Source organism: Lepidochelys kempii, chromosome 24 (genome assembly GCF_965140265.1).
Source record: "Lepidochelys kempii isolate rLepKem1 chromosome 24, rLepKem1.hap2, whole genome shotgun sequence".
In the NCBI taxonomy this organism is placed as follows: domain Eukaryota; kingdom Metazoa; phylum Chordata; order Testudines; family Cheloniidae; genus Lepidochelys; species Lepidochelys kempii.
Window position 1 is genome coordinate 17,414,626 of NC_133279.1, and position 16,502 is coordinate 17,431,127.

Here is a 16,502-nt window from a genome sequence, read left to right on the forward strand (position 1 = left end):
AATGGCTGAGAAAATAGCTGTGCTGAATAGAATGGATATTCCTGTCTGTGTGTCTTTTTGTAACTTAAGGTTTTGCCTAGAGGGATTCTCTCTGTTTTGAATCTAATTCCCCTGTAAGGTATTTGCCATCCCGATTTTACAGAGGTGATTCTTTTCTACTTCTATTAAAAGTCTTCTTGTAAGGAAACTCAATGCTTTTTCTTTGTTCTAAGATCCAAGGGTTTGGGTCTGTGGTCACCTATGCAAATTGGTGAGGATTTGTACCAAACCTTCCCCAGGAAGTGGGGTGCAAGAGTTGGGAGGATTTTGGGGGGAAAGACGTTTCCAAACTACGTTTTCTCAGGAACCCAGATAAAGTTTGGTGGTGGCAGTGGAAATCCAAGGGAAAGGGTAAAATAGCTTGTACCTTGGGGAAGTTTTAACCTAAGCTGGTAAAAGTAAGCTTAGGAGGTTTTCATGCAGGTCCCCACATCTGTACCCTAGAGTTCAGAGTGGGGAAGGAACCTTGACAATGCCGTAGGGATGCTAACGAAGAACTTTAGCACCAGAAAAGTGCTGACCCCAAAGGCAGGGGCATCGCGTGTGCAGACCACCGCGTTCCTCCCTCCCCCCATCGAAGGCAAAGCCCACGTGGGTGGGGGCCCTGCCACCTTCTTCTCTGGGAGAAGAAGCTGTAAGGATGGATTGAGGTAACCCTGCCTCGCTGGGCTGGCTGGACGCTTACAGGGACCGGAACCGGATGCAAAGCGGGGATCCCTGGAGACCGTCTGGGGGCACCTGAAAAGACTTTGGAAAATGGCAGTTTCTTCCTTCACCGCCACCGTTTGGAATTACAGACTGCGACTCACCCGGGCATGAATTTTACCTGCTTTAACCCCTTGTGACCCTCATTCCCTTTCCTTAGCTCACGAATCTTTAGCGAGATTCCTACAGACCTGGCTGCCAGCGTTGCCTTTGGTGTAGGAACTGGGGTCCCGTGGCCCTGGGGTAAGAGACTGGTCTCCTGGGGCAGGGGACAACCTGGGTGGGCTAGTTTGGGGTGGAAGTGAACTTTCCTCACAAAATCCGGCTTCTCTGAGAGTAACTGAGGGGACTGGCTGTGACTCCGGGGGCAGCGATCCAGGAGTTCACGCTGGGTGAAATCTGCTCACAGAGCACCACCGGTTGGGGGGATCTGCCCTGTTTCCTGACACCATCCCTGAGCCCGGCACTCCCAGTGGAGCCGCTCCAGAGAGCGGGACGAACTGAGCCCTGCAAAATCAACCTAGAAGGACATTTCTCCCCTCCAGGGCTTTCCCGTCCGCCTGGACAGCTGGGTGAGCCACGGCCTCTCCTTCCCACAGCCCTCCTTCCCCAGGGGAGCTCAGCCAGCCGGTGCCTTTCCCCCAGCCATGGGCCTTGCCTTGGGGGAGGGGGCCTAGGCAGGACTCCTGGGTTCCATTCCCTGGCCCTGCAAGGGGAGAGGGGTCCAGTGGTTAGAGCAGGGGGCTTGGGAGCCAGGACTCCTGGGCTCTATCCCTGGCTTTCAGAAGGGAGTGGGGTCTGGTGGGTTACAGGGTGGGGTACTGGGAGTCAGGACTCCCGGGTTCTCTTCCTGTCAACATCACTTGTGCACAGATAGGGGCGGGGTGGGGCCCGGTAGGGGGCGGTCAGGGGACAAGGAGCAAGGGGGGTGCTTTCCTCACAACTTGCTTCATTCAGCCAATGCACAAAATTAACCCGCAATCTCCCCCAAAGAGAAGGAGCAGCCGGTGGCTGCTGAAGGGAGGTTCACTGCAGCCCAGCACACAGCACAAGGGAAGGACGCCAGGCCGGGGCTCAGGGCTCCCTGATGCCTCCACCGGCCCTGGGAGCTGGGTAGCAGTCAGCCTGGCTCAGCACCTCCACCACGCCCTGAGCGTATTTCTTCACCCCCACTCTCTTCACGCAGGTGCCAGGGGAGCCACATCCAGCCACAATCTTCGTCACGGTGATGCCACCTGGACGGGGGGAGAGAGACGTAATCAGGGGCTCCCACAACCCCCCTCCCCCGTCCCCCATGTGGTTTCTCACACACTCCCCTCCCAGCAGGACTGCACCCGGCTCTGCAGGCAGACTGGGGTCTAGTGCTCAGAGCAGGGGGCTGGAACAACGTGAGAACATAACAGAGGAACGGCCCCCCTGGGTCACACCAAAGGTCCATCTAGCCCAGTATCCTCTGGCCAATGCCAGGTGCCCCAGAGGGAAGGAACAGAACAGGGAATCATCCAGTGATCCATCCCCTGTCGCCCATTCCCAGCTCCTGGCAAACAGAGGCTAGGGCCACCTTCTCTGCCCATCCTGGCTATAGCCACAGATGGACCTGTCCTCCAGGAACTTCTCTAGTTCCTGTTTGAACCCTGTTATCATCTTCACCTTCACAACATCCCCCGGCAATGAGTTCCACAGATTGACTGTGCACTGTGTGAAGCAGTACTTCCTTTGGTTTGTTTTAAACGTGCAGCCTGTGGTGACCCCTCGTTCTTATATTAGGAGGAGTAAATAACACTTTCTTATTTCCTTCCTCCACACCCTTCAGCCTTCTCTAGACCTAAGTCATATCCCCCTTAGCCGTCTCTTTTCCAGGTTGAAAAGTCCCACTCTTATTAATCTCTCTTCATATGGCAGCCGTTCCATCCCCCTCATCATTTTGGTTGGGCTTTTCTGAAGATTTTTCCAATTCCAATATCTCTTTTCTGAGAGGGGCGACCACATCCACACACAGTGTTCAAATTGTGGGCGTCCCATGGATTTATATTGAGGCAACATGCTATTCTCATGGGTGACTTTAATTTTTCTGATATCTGCTGGGAGAGCAATACAGCGGTGCATAGACAATCCAGGAAGTTTTTGGAAAGCGTAGGGGACAATTTCCTGGCGCAAGTGCTAGAGGAGCCAACTAGGGGGGGCGCTTTTCTTGACCTGCTCCTCACAAACCGGGTAGAATTAGTGGGGGAAGCAAAAGTGGATGGGAATCTGGGAGGCAGTGACCATGAGTAGGTTGAGTTCAGGATCCTGATGCAGGGAAGAAAGGTAAGCAGCAGGATACGGACCCTGGACTTCAGGAAAGCAGACTTCGACTCCCTCAGGGAACGGATGGCCAGGATCCCCTGGGGGACGAACTTGAATGGGAAAGGAGTCCAGGAGAGCTGGCTGTATTTCAAGGAATCCCTGTTGAGGTTACAGGGACAAATCATCCCAATGAGTCGAAAGAATAGTAAATATGGCAGGCAACCAGCTTGGCTTAATGGTGAAATCCTAGCGGATCGTAAACATAAAAAAGAAGCTTACAAGAAGTGGAAGGTTGGACATATGACCAGGGAAGAGTATAAAAATATTGCTCGGGCATGTAGGAATGTTATCAGGAGGGCCAAATCGCACCTGGAGCTGCAGCTAGCCAGAGATGTCAAGAGTAACAAGAAGGGTTTCTTCAGGTATGTTGGCAACAAGAAGAAAGCCAAGGAATGTGTGGGCCCCTTACTGAATGAGGGAGGCAACCTAGTGACAGAGGATGTGGAAAAAGCTAATGTACTCAATGCTTTTTTTGCCTCTGTTTTCACTAACAAGGTCAGCTCCCAGACTGCTGCGCTGGGCATCACAAAATGGGGAAGAGATTGCCATCCCTCTGTAGAGATAGAGGTGGTTAGGGACTATTCAGAAAAGCTGGCCTTCTACAAGTCCATGGGGCCGGACGAGTTGCATCCGAGAGTGCTGAAGGAATTGGCGGCTGTGATTGCAGAGCCATTGGCCATTATCTTTGAAAACTCGTGGCGAACGGGGGAAGTCCCGGATGACTGGAAAAAGGCTAATGTAGTGCCCATCTTTAAAAAAGGGAAGAAGGAGGATCCTGGGAACTACAGGCCAGTCAGCCTCACCTCAGTCCCTGGAAAAATCATGGAGCAGGTCCTCAAAGAATCAATCCTGAAGCACTTGCATGAGAGGAAAGTGATCAGGAACAGCCAGCATGGATTCACCAAGGGAAGGTCATGCCTGACTAATCTAATCGCCTTTTATGATGAGATTACTGGTTCTGTGGATGAAGGGAAAGCAGTGGATGTATTGTTTCTTGACTTTAGCAAAACTTTTGACACGGTCTCCCACAGTATTCTTGTCAGCAAGTTAAGGAAGTATGGGCTGGATGAATGCACTACAAGGTAGGTAGAAAGCTGGCTAGATTGTCGGGCTCAACGGGTAGTGATCAATGGCTCCACATCTACTTGGCAGCCGGTATCAAGTGGAGTACCCCAAAGGTCGGTCCTGGGGCCAGTTTTGTTCAATATCTTCATAAATGATCTGGAGGATGGTGTGGATTGCACTCTCAGCAAATTTGCGGATGATACTAAACTGGGAGGAGTGGTAGATACGCTGGAGGGGAGGGATAGGATACAGAAGGACCTAGACAAATTGGAGGATTGGGCCAAAAGAAATCTGATGAGGTTCAATAAGGATAAGTGCAGGGTCCTGCACTTAGGACGGAAGAAACCAATACACAGCTACAGACTAGGGACCGAATGGCTAGGCAGCAGTTCTGCGGAAAAGGACCTAGGGGTTACAGTGGATGAGATGCTGGAGATGAGTCAGCAGTGTGCCCTTGTTGCCAAGAAGGCCAATGGCATTTCGGGATGTATAAGTAGGGGCATAGCGAGCAGATCGAGGGACATGATCGTTCCCCTCTATTCGACATTGGTGAGGCCTCATCTGGAATACTGTGTCCAGTTTTGGGCCCCACACTTCAAGAAGGATGTGGATAAATTGGAGAGAGTCCAGCGAAGGGCAACAAAAATGATAAGGGGACTGGAACACATGAGTTATGAGGAGAGGCTGAGGGAGCTGGGATTGTTTAGCCTGCAGAAGAGAAGAATGAGGGGGGATTTGATAGCTGCTTTCAACTACCTGAAAGGGGGTTCCAAAGAGGATGGCTCTAGACTGTTCCCAATGGTAGCAGATGACAAAACGAGGAGTAATGGTCTCAAGTTGCAGTGGGGGAGGTTTAGATTGGATATTAGGAAAAACTTTTTCACTAAGAGGGTGGTGAAACACTGGAATGCGTTACCTAGGGAGGTGGTAGAATCTCCTTCCTTAGAGGTTTTTAAGGTCAGGCTTGACAAAGCCCTGGCTGGGATGATTTCACTGGGAATTGGTCCTGCTTCGAGCAGGGGGTTGGACTAGATGACCTTCTGGGGTCCCTTCCAACCCTGATATTCTATGATCACCTCTGAGCTCCCCAATGGACCCCCAGGTGCTCCATCCTCCCCTTTTGTTCCATCCACCCCACCCCCAACTAATCTCATCTCCCCACCCCTGATAAAATCCTCTCTTCTGTCTGATCCAGGCCCCACAGCCACCCAATGCAAATCCCCATCTCATCCCATCCCTCGTCTATGACATTACCTTTCCAGACTGAGCAGTCCCTGCTCCTGGAGAGGAGCGGAGACTATTGGTTAGAGTAGGGGGAGGGGCTGGGAGCCAGGACTCCTGGGTTCGACCCCTGGCTTCAGGTGGACAATGGTGTCTACACTAAGTAGAAATCTTCTTTCACTCACCCAGCCTCATCTCTGCCACGACGGTGACGCAGGTCCCTTCCGAGGGGGCGCAGGGCTGCAGGGGGCCGGAGCACGATTGCTCTCTGGACGCACACACCTCGCATTGCAGAGCGCTCCCTGGAGGTTGGAAAAATCCCTTCTCAGTACAAACCGCGGCTCCCCAACCCTCCCCAGGCAGTGCCTGTGGGCGAAATACCACCACCAACCAACTGTGGGAGTTGTTACCACCAATGCCTCCTCACTGAACGTGTGGGCAAGCAGATCTTGGAGAAATTCCACCTGCTTTTGCAGCAGTTCTGCCCAGTTCCATTTAACTCTCCGGATGGGGAAAGGCATCTTGCTAGCTGGTCATTTGTATCTTACTCAAAACCGCAGACAAGTCTGTTTTCTGCCTGAGTGTCTGTGGCTAGAATACATTTTCAGCTGCTGACGTGGCTATCTGGGGTGCAGCTTGTGCCTGCAAACAAACCCCACACGTCTGTGTAGACAGAAAAACAAGACTTCGGCTGCTCCGAAGAGGATTTTCTGCCTGGCTTTGCAGTGAACCTTTCACACACACACACACACACCCCGCCGTCACTCTCTGCTCCAGGCCTCTGCCTCTCAGAGTTACGTCAGCTCAGCCACACTCGACTTCAGCCCACTTTTCATCGCTGATCCTGCCAATTCTCTTCTTCAGAATACGATTAATGCTTGTTAAGCCTTTGGATTGATAGCTGTTCGTCTCCAGCCAGCGATCCCAGGAGCATCAACTCTTTCCTCTCCAGAGCGTGGGGGCCTTTAATTCATTACGTGAGCGTAAGGTAGTTTTAAGAAAGAAAGAAAGAAAGAAAGAAAGAAAGAAAGAAAGAAAGAAAGAAAGAAAGAAAGAAAGAGAGAGATTTTTCCACTTTGGTTTTTTTAGAGCTTTCATGTGGAAACATCAATTAAACCTCAGAACACCTTCCCCTGCCCTTCTATGTCCCTAGATGGTTGCAAAGTTATATTATCCCTATCAAAGAAATATGGAAACTGAGGTAGAGAAAAGATGTGTTCAATTCAGGGTTAGAACCAAGAAGACAGCTGAGAAGTCCTCACTCCTGACTCCCAGCCCACTCTAACCCACGAGATCCCACTCCTCTTTCACAGCCACGGACAGAACTCGGGAGTACTGATTTGCAGCCATCTCTGCTCAAACTCACTACACCCCAGCCCGCTTCTACAGCTGGGGAATGAGCCCAGAAGTCCTGGCTCCCAGCCCCCACCTGTTGCACCCCCATTCCCTTTCAAACCCGGGGAATGAAGCCAGGAGTCCTGGCACGAATCTCAGCGCTGACAGGCAGGGGAACAGCGAGGAAGCATCTGGCTGTGGTTTTATCCGGCAGGATGGCAAATACCTGCCCCCTGAGCGATCGGCTGGGGCTGCCCCATGACATCCTGGTGGACCCGGAGATGGGAGATTTCACAGCCCTGCATGTGACTTTGGCTGATCAGGTGATGCGATGTGTCTTGAGGCCAATTCCCTTGTGCGTTAGTGGAGATCTGTGGTTCTCAGCCAGGGGTCCTTGTACTCCAGGGGTACACACAGGTCTTCCAGGGGGTACATCAGCTTATCTTGATGTTTGCCTCATTTTACAACAGGCCAGATATAAAGCACTAGTGAAGTCAGTACGAGCTAAAATTTCCTGACACAATGACTTGTTTGTGCAGCTCTATGTACTATCCACTGAACTGTAAGAGCAATATTTATATCCCAGTGGAGTTATTTTATAATTACATGGTGGAACTGAGAAAGGAAGCTATTTGTCAGTCACAATGTGGCCGTAACACTTATGTATTTTTAGAATAACATAAGAAAGGAGCTGTCATAAATATAAAGGGAAGAGGATCCACCTTTCTGTCCCCGGTGCTATAAAATCCCCCTTGCCCCGTGGCAAAACACTTTCACCTGTTGTCATAAATAGAAAGGGAAGGGTAAACTCCTTTATAATCCCTCCTCTCCAGAGGAAAAAATCCTCTCACCTGTGAAGGGTTAAGAAGCTAAAGGTAACCTCGCTGGCACCTGACCAAAATGACCAATGAGGAGATAAGATACTTTCAAAGGCTGGGAGGAAAGAGAAAAAACAAAGGGTCTGTGTCTGTCTGTGTGATGCTTTTGCTGGGGACAGAACAGGAATGGACTCTTAGAACTTAGTAAGTAATCTAGCTAGGTATGTGTTAGATTATGATTTCTTTAAATGGCTGAGAAAATAGCTGTGCTGAATAGAATAGATATTCCTGTCTGTGTGTCTTTTTGTAACTTAAGGTTTTGCCTAGAGGGATTCTCTCTGTTTTGAATCTAATTCCCCTGTAAAGTATTTGCCATCCTAATTTTACAGAGGTGATTCTTTTCTACTTCTATTAAAAGTCTTCTTGTAAGGAAACTCAATGCTTTTTCATTGTTCTAAGATCCTAGGGTTTGGGTCTGTGGTCACCTATGCAAATTGGTGAGGATTTTTACCAAACCTTCCCCAGGAAGTGGGGTGCAAGGATTGGGAGGATTTGGGGGGAAAGACGTGTCCAAACTATGTTTCCCAGTAAACCCAGCTAAAGTTTGGTGGTGGCAGAAGAAATCTAGGGGCAAAGGACAAAATTAATTTGTACCTTGGGGAAAGTAAGCTTAGGACATTTTCATGCAGGTCCCCACATCTGTACCCTAGAGTTCAGAGTGGGGAAGCAACCTTGACATGGTGGAAGAGTGGTGGGATTAACCTGAAATCATTTTGAGATCAATTTGAGATTTTTTTGAACCAGAAAAACGGATTTTAAAAAGGAAATTTTTTTTCCTTTGGGGCTGCTGGAAAGGAGGTCCAACTGAAAGCAACTAGTTTTTTCTCCGCTTTGGGGCCAGAGCAGAGACAAAAGGGGATTATCTTTGTGAATTGCAGGTTTTCTTTGCCTGGAGGCAGAGTAGTTAATCTCCTGCAGAGAAATTCACAGTCTTCGAAAACCTGAGGTTTTTTTTCCCCTAAAACTAAATGGGGTGGGGGGTGTTCTTCCCGTTTTCCTGGAGACAAAAGTGGCAGGGGGGGTTTTTTTAGGATTTTGACTTTTTTTTCGAAGGAGCACAGATTTGAACACAACTTTTTTTTTTCCTTTGGGGCTGCTGATAAGCAGGTTTCCAAGTAGTTGGAGGTTTTTTGCTTTGATTTGGGGCCAGAGCAGAGACAAAGGGAATTGTCTTTTTCTGTAGGCTGACAATCACTATCAGAGAATAGGTATCCTATTCCAGCACAGCAAAATTTTACAGCCAAGTTTTGTTTGTTTGTTTATTTCCAAACCTCGGGTGTAAAGTTAGTTAAAAACAGAGAGGTTCGGATGACAGAATCCACGGCTCAAGAAACGCTGGAATTAGCCAGATTTCAGGCTGAGGAAAAACAAAAGGAACATGAAAGACAGATAGAACTCATGCGGCTGGAGAAGGAGGCCAGAGCAGAGACAAAGGGAATTGTCTTTTTCTGTAGGCTGCCCACAGGAGGGAAATGGAGGCAAGGAAGCATGTGGAGGAGGAGAAGGAAAAAGAGAGGCAGCATGTGGAGGAGGAGAAGGAAAAAGAGAGGAAGCATGAACTGGAGATGGAGAAGGTAAAGACTCAGCAGAATATACCAACAAACCCTAGCAATCCTTCTCCAGGTAGCACTTCCCATCCCAGAAAGTTCCCCACCTACAAGGCAGGCGATGATACCGAGGCCTTCTTGGAAAACTTCAAAAGGGCCTGCCTTGGGTACAGCATCTCTGCAGACCAAGACATGGTAGAGCTGAGGCCGCAGCTCAGTGGACAATTAGCTGAGGTGGTGGCTGAAATGCCTAAAGAACACATGAACAAGTATGAACTGCTTAAATCCAAGGAGAGAGTCAGAATGGGAATAACACCCGAGCATTCTCGTCGGAAGTTCAGAGCCCTAAGCTGGAAACCAGACGTGTCATTTACCCGACATGCCTACCACATTGTGAAACACTGGGATGCCTGGATATCAGGAGCAAGTGTTGAATCTCCAGTAAATTTGCCCTTCCTAATCCAAATGGAAAAATTCTTAAAGGGTGTTCCTGAGGAAATAGAAAAATACATCCTAGATGGGAAGCCCAAAACTGTAATCGAGGCAGGAGAGACTGAAGACAGATGGGTAGAGGTGGCAGAGAAGAAGAAAACTGGTCGCAGTTGGAGCGGAGACCAGAAGGGACAACCCCAGACCACACCCTATTTCCGGGAGCCACCCAAGACCCCACCTACCTCCCAAAGAACCCTCCAAACACCTTATGGTCCCACCACCCCGTTCTCCAGCAACCCACCTCACCCCAGTGACCCGTCAGCTGGACGATGTTTTAAATGTAACGAGCTGGGGCATGTAAAGGCCAACTGCCCCAAGAACCCCAACAGATTACAGTTCATTGCACCGGAATCACACCAAAGATCCGCAGGCCCAGATACCTCCCAGATACCCTTGGAGTGGAGGAAAACTGTGAGTGTGGGCGGGAAGAAGGTCACCGCGTGGAGGGACACCGGAGCACAAGTGTCAGCTATCCATGCTTCCTTAGTGGACCCCAATTTAATCAACCCAGAGATCCAAGTGACGATTCAACCCTTCAAGTCCCACTCTTTCCATTTGCCTACAGCCAAATTGCCTATCCAGTACCAGGGCTGGTCAGGAACTTGGACTTTTGCAGTCAATGATGATTATCCCATCCCCATGCTGTTGGGGGAAGACTTGGTCAATCATGTGAAGTGGGCCAAGAGGGTGGGAATGGTCACCCGCAGCCAGGCTAAACAAGCCGTGAGGCCTAGCTCTGTTCCGGAAACTTCTCTCAGGACCCGGTCAGAGGTGATGGACCTGGACCCCAGGCCAATGTCTGCAACAGCACTAGTGGATCCAGTCCCAGAGACCCAGACGGAACCAGTCCCAGAACCGGAACCAGAGGAACAACCAGCACCAGACCCATTGCCAGCACTGAATCCAGTACTTGCAACCTCAGCACCAGAGGGCCCCACCGAACCTGAACCAGCAGCAGCCCATAACCCTACACAAGAGGCTAAGCCAGAGCCTGAACCCCAACATAGTGTCCCAGCAGAGAGCGGTTCACAGTCAACGGAAATAGCCCCACCCCCTACATTGCTTCCAGAGGGACCAAGCATAGGTCCACAATCCAATGAGGAACTGATGTCTTCAGAATCAAGGGAACAGTTCCAGACTGAACAGGAAGAGGATGAAAGCCTCCAGAGAGTTTGGACGGCGGCACGGAGCAACCCACCACCTCTCAGCTCTTCTATTCGATCCAGGTTTGTTATAGAAAGATGATTTTTATACAAAGAAACTCTTTCTGGTGGACACCAGGAAGACTGGCATCCTCAGAGACAGTTGGTAGTTCCAACTAAATACTGGGCCAAGCTCTTGAGCTTAGCCCACGATCACCCTAGTGGCCATGCTGGGCTGAACAGGACCAAAGACCTTTTGGAGGGGCCATTCCACTAGGAAGGAATGGGCAAGGATGTTTCTACCTATGTCCGGTCTTGTGAAGGATGCCAAAGAGTGGGAAAACCCCAAGACCAGGTGAAAGCCCTTCTCCAACCACTCCCCATCATTGAAGTTCCATTTCAGTGAGTAGCTGTGGATATTCTGGGTCCTTTTCTGAAAAAGACACCCAGAGGGAAGCAGTACAGACTGACTTTCATGGATTTTGCCACCCAATGGCCAGAAGCAGTAGCTCTAAGGAACCCCAGGGCTAAAAGTGTGTGCCAGGCACTAGCAGACATTTTTGCCAGGGTAGGTTGGCCCTCCGACATCCTCACAGGTGCAGGGACTAATTTCCTGGCAGGAACTATGGAAAACCTCTGGGAACCTCATGGGGTAAATCATTTGGTTGCCACTCCTTACCACCATCAAACAAACGACATGGTGGAGAAGTTTAATGGGACTTTGGGGGCCATGATCCGTAAATTCGTAAATGAGCACTCCAATGATTGGGACCTAGTGTTGCAGCAGTTGCTCTTTGCCTACAGAGCTGTACCACATCCCAGTTTAGGGTTTTCCCCATTTGAACTTGTATATGGCTGTGAGGTTAAGGGGCCATTACAGTTGGTGAAGCAGCAATGGGAGGGATTTACACCTTCTCCAGGAACTAACATTCTGGACTTTGTAATCAACCTACAAAACACCCTCCGAACCTCTTTAGCCCTTGCTAAAGAAAACTTACAGGATGCTCAAAAAGAGCAAAAAGCCTGGTATGATAAACATGCCAGAGAGCGTTCCTTCAAAGTAGGGGACCAGGTCATGGTCTTAAAGGCGCTCCAGGCCCATAAAATGGAAGCATCGTGGGAAGGGCCATTCACGGTCCAGGAGCTCCTGGGAGCTGTTAATTACCTCATAGCATTCCCCACCTCCAACCGAAAGCCTAAGGTGTACCATATTAATTCTCTAAAGCCCTTTTATTCCAGAGAATTAAAGGTTTGTCAGTTTCCAGCCCAGGGAGGAGACGACGCTGAGTGGCCTGAAGGTGTCTATTACGAAGGGAAAACTGTTTGTGGTGTGGAAGAGGTGAACCTCTCCATGACCCTTGGGCGTATGCAGTGACAGCAGACCAAGGAGCTGTGCACTAGCTACGCACCGACGTTCTCATCCACCCCAGGATTGACTGAACGGGCATACCGCTCCATTGACACAGGTAATGCTCACCCAATTAAAGTCCAACCTTACCGGGTGTCTCCTCAAGCTAAAACTGCTATAGACCGGGAGATCCAGGATATGTTACAGAGTGCATGGGCATCTCCAGTGGTTCTAGTTCCCAAACCAGATGGGAAGATACGTTTCTGTGTGGACTACCATAAGCTAAACGCTGTAACTCGCCCAGACAACTATCCAATAGCACGCACAGATGAACTATTAGAGAAACTGGGGCAGGCCCAATTCATCTCTACCTTGGACTTAACCAAGGGGTACTGGCAGGTACCGCTAGATGAATCCACCAAGGAAAGGTCAGCCTTCATCACACATATCGGGCTGTATGAATTTAATGTCCTCCCTTTTGGGCTGCGGAATGCACCCGCCACCTTCCAAAGACTTGTAGATGGTCTCCTAGCGGGATTAGGAGAATATGCAGTCGCCAACCTTGACAATATGGCCATATTTTCAGATTCCTGGGCAGAACACCTGGAACATCTACAAAAAGTCCTTGAGCGCATAAGGGAGGCAGGACTAACTGTTAAGGTCAAGAAGTGTCAAATAGGCCTAAACAGAGTGACTTACCTTGGACACCAGGTGGGTCAAGGAACTGTCAGCGCCCTACAAGCCAAAGTGGATGCGATCCAAAAGTGGCCTGTCCCAAAGTCAAAGAAACAGGTTCAATCCTTCTTAGGCTTGGCTGGTTATTACAGACGATTTGTACCAAATCGCCGCCCCACTGAGAGACCTAACCAAAAAGAAACCGCCAAATGCTGTTCAGTGGACCAAAAAGTGTCAGGAGGCCTTTCACCAGCTTAAAGCGACACTCATGTCTGACCCTGTACTAAGGGCCCCAGACTTTGACAAACCATTCCTAGTAACCACAGATGCGTCCGAGCGTGGTGTGGGAGCAGTTTTAATACAGAAAGGACCGGATCAAGAATTCCACCCTGTAGTGTTTCTCAGCAAAAAACTGTCTGAGAGGGAAAACAACTGGTCAGTCAGTGAAAAAGAATGTTTCGCCATTGTCTACGTCCTGGAAAAGCTACGCCCATACGTTTGGGGACGGCGTTTCCACCTGCAAACCGACCATGCTGCACTACAGTGGCTTCATACCGCTACGGGAAATAACAAAACACTTCTTCGGTGGAGTTTAGCTCTCCAAGATTTTGATTTCGACATCCAACACATCTCAGGAGCTTCTCACAAAGTGGCTGATGCACTCTCCCGTGAAAGTTTCCCACAATCAACTGGTTAAAATCGTCCTTGAGATGTGGAAAAGATTGTTAGTCTTTATGTACTTGGTAGTATATTTAGAGGTGCATGTGTCTTATTAACTCTGTTTTTCCTAGAGCTCCAGGAAGAAATCCCAGCCAGCGTTTCACCCAGCTGAGATTTGGGGGGTGTGTCATAAATATAAAGGGAAGGGTAAACCCCTTTAAAATCCCTCCCAGCCAGAGGAAAAATTCTCTCACCTGTAAAGGGTTAAGAAGCTAAAGGTAACCTCACTGGCACCTGACCAAAATGACCTATGAGGAGACAAAATACTTTCCAAAGCTGGGAGGAGGGAGAAAAACAAAGGGTCTGGGTCTCTCTGTATGCTGCTTTTGCCGGGGATAGAAAAGGAATGGAGTCTTCGTACTTTTAGTAAGTAATCTAGCTTGGTATGTGTTAGATTATGATTTCTTTAAATGTCTGAGAAAAGAGCTGTGCTGAATCGAATGACTATTCTTGTCTGTGTGTCTTTTTTGTAACTTAAGGTTTTGCCTAGAGGGATTCTCTATGTTTTGAATCTAATTACCTTGTCGGGTATCTACCATCCTGATTTTCCAGAGGTGATTCCTTTACTTCTATTAAAAGTTTTCTTGTAAGAAAACTGAATGCTTTTTCATCATTCTAAGATCCAAGGGTTTGGGTCTGTGGTCACCTGTGCAAATTGGTGAGGATTTTTACCAAACCTTCCCCAGGAAGTGGAGTGCAAGGGTTGGGAGGATTTTGGGGGAAAGATGTGTCCAAACTACGTTCCCCAGTAAACCCAGATAAAGTTTGGTGGTGGCAGTGGAAATCCAAGGGCAACGCGTAAAATTAATTTGTACCTTGGGGAAGTTTTCACCTAAGCTGGTAAAAGTAAGCTTAGGAGGTTTTCATGCAGGTCCCCACATCTGTACCCTAGAGTTCAGAGTGGGGAAGGAACCTTGACAGGTGTGTAGGGGAATGGATGGACAGGCGTGAAGGCAGATGGATAGATGGACAGACAGCCTCGTAGGGGAATGGATGGATGGGTGTGTGGGGGGAAGGGTGGACGTGTAGGAGGATGGACGGACGGAAGGATGGGTGTTGTCAGGGAGTCCCCGGGCGGTGCTCTGGACCTGCTCCCTACGAAGCCAGGCAGGACTCTGGGGAAGTCTCCTCTCTGGGAGCAGCCTGTCTGCAGGACACACAGCTCGCCCGGCTTCCACCTTCCTGGGTCTGACCTCGGAGCATTCAGCCTCCTCTGCCCCTCCGTGCGCTTCCCACAGTGAGTCTGCCCAGGCGGGGTCCTGGGGAAGCCAGAGGGTCCTGTCCCCCAACTCCACAGTCAGATGGGACTCTCCGCTAGCCAATTAAACAGAAAGTTTATTAGACAACAGGAACATGGTCTAAAACAGAGCTTGTGGGTGCAGAGAACAGGACCCCTCAGCCCGGTCCATTTTGGGGGGCAGTGAGCCAGACAACCCCGTCTGCACTTCACTCCACTCCCCAGCCAGCCCCAAACTGAAACTCCCTCCAGCCCCTCTTCCTCTGGGCTTTGTCCCTTTCCCGGGCCAGGAGGGCTCCTGATTCCTTTGTTCTCCAACCCTTTAGCTCTCACCTTGCAGGGGGAAGGGCCCAGGCCATCAGTGGCCAGGAAACAGGGTGTCGGCCATTCTCTGTCTCCAGACCCCTGCACACACCTGCCCTCTCGGGCTCTGCAAGGATCATACACCCTTATCCCACCTAGATACTTAAGAACTGCGTAGGGGAAACTGAGGCACCCCCACACTATTCAGAGGAAACATTAAGAACGCTTCCACTTCCTCACAGGTGTGTCGGGGATGGATGGAGGGGCGGCCCTGCACAGCCTTGCAAAGCACAGAGGGAAACTGAGGCACTCCATGGCATCGTAGAAATAGGAGCTCAATTCCCACTTTGTCGCATCCCTCTGTGCCCCAAACTGCTGCAGACACCGGCCTGTGCACCCTGCCACTGCCAGCACCGATCCCAGGCACTGGCTTTAACAGGGGGAGTGAGATCAACCCAGCCAAGGCCACCTCCACGAACCCGAGGCCTTCGGGGACCGGACGAGAAAAGGGGGGACGCTGGCACCAGAAATTAAAATGGAAATCCTGCTTTATTTCCCTCCTCACCAGATCCTGTTACCAGTGTAGGAGAAATTCTGTGAGCAACTGTCCTGCTCAGCCACAGCCCTGCCCCGCTGGTCACAGCACCTGCCTCGGTGTCTGGGACGCAAACGCACTGGTCAAAGGTGGGTGGCACTGACTTTCCACCATCGGTCTCCGCACCGACCGTTTGCTGGCTGTGGGCGGGACACGCGTGCCAAGGGCTTAGCACACCTGGGCTCCAGGCCCCCCTCTGCCAGCCGCCCTGTGTGACCTGGGACACACCACTTAGGCCCAGAGCTTCAAAGAGTTAGGTCGTGCTGAGGATCTGTGCCTCAGTTTCCCCCATCTGTTCAATGCGGGTGACAGCCCTGCCCCATCCCACAAGGTGGCTGTGAGGATAATACATTAAAGATGGCGCAGGGTTCAGATACCATGATGATGCGTGCCAGACAAGTATTTAGCTAGACATGCTGGGGAGGGTGGTTAACAAGCTCCTTAGGGATGCGGTGGATGCGCCGTCCCTCGGCATCCCCCAGGCCAGGCTGGCTGCCCTCCTGGAAGATGCTTTCATCAAATACACGTGATCGGGCACAATGTAGGGAGGACTTCTCCAGCCTGGGCTATGCGGCAGGTCAGAGTAGATGCTGGGAATGGGCCCTTCTGGCCTGGGACGCCAGGAAAAGGGGTGAGGTGGCTCCCAGGAATCACCAGCCCTCGGGGCGCAGGTTTCATCTGTAAATAATTTTTGTGACTGTTTTGCTTCTAACCAGAAGCGAAGGAAAATGCAGGCTATTCCTTCTCCTGTGTATCCTCCGCCACGCCCAGGAACATCTCCCTCTTCTTCGGGAACGGGGTCTTTGTGAAGATTCAATCCCGGACCTGCTCTACGAACAGCTGCAATACCCGGT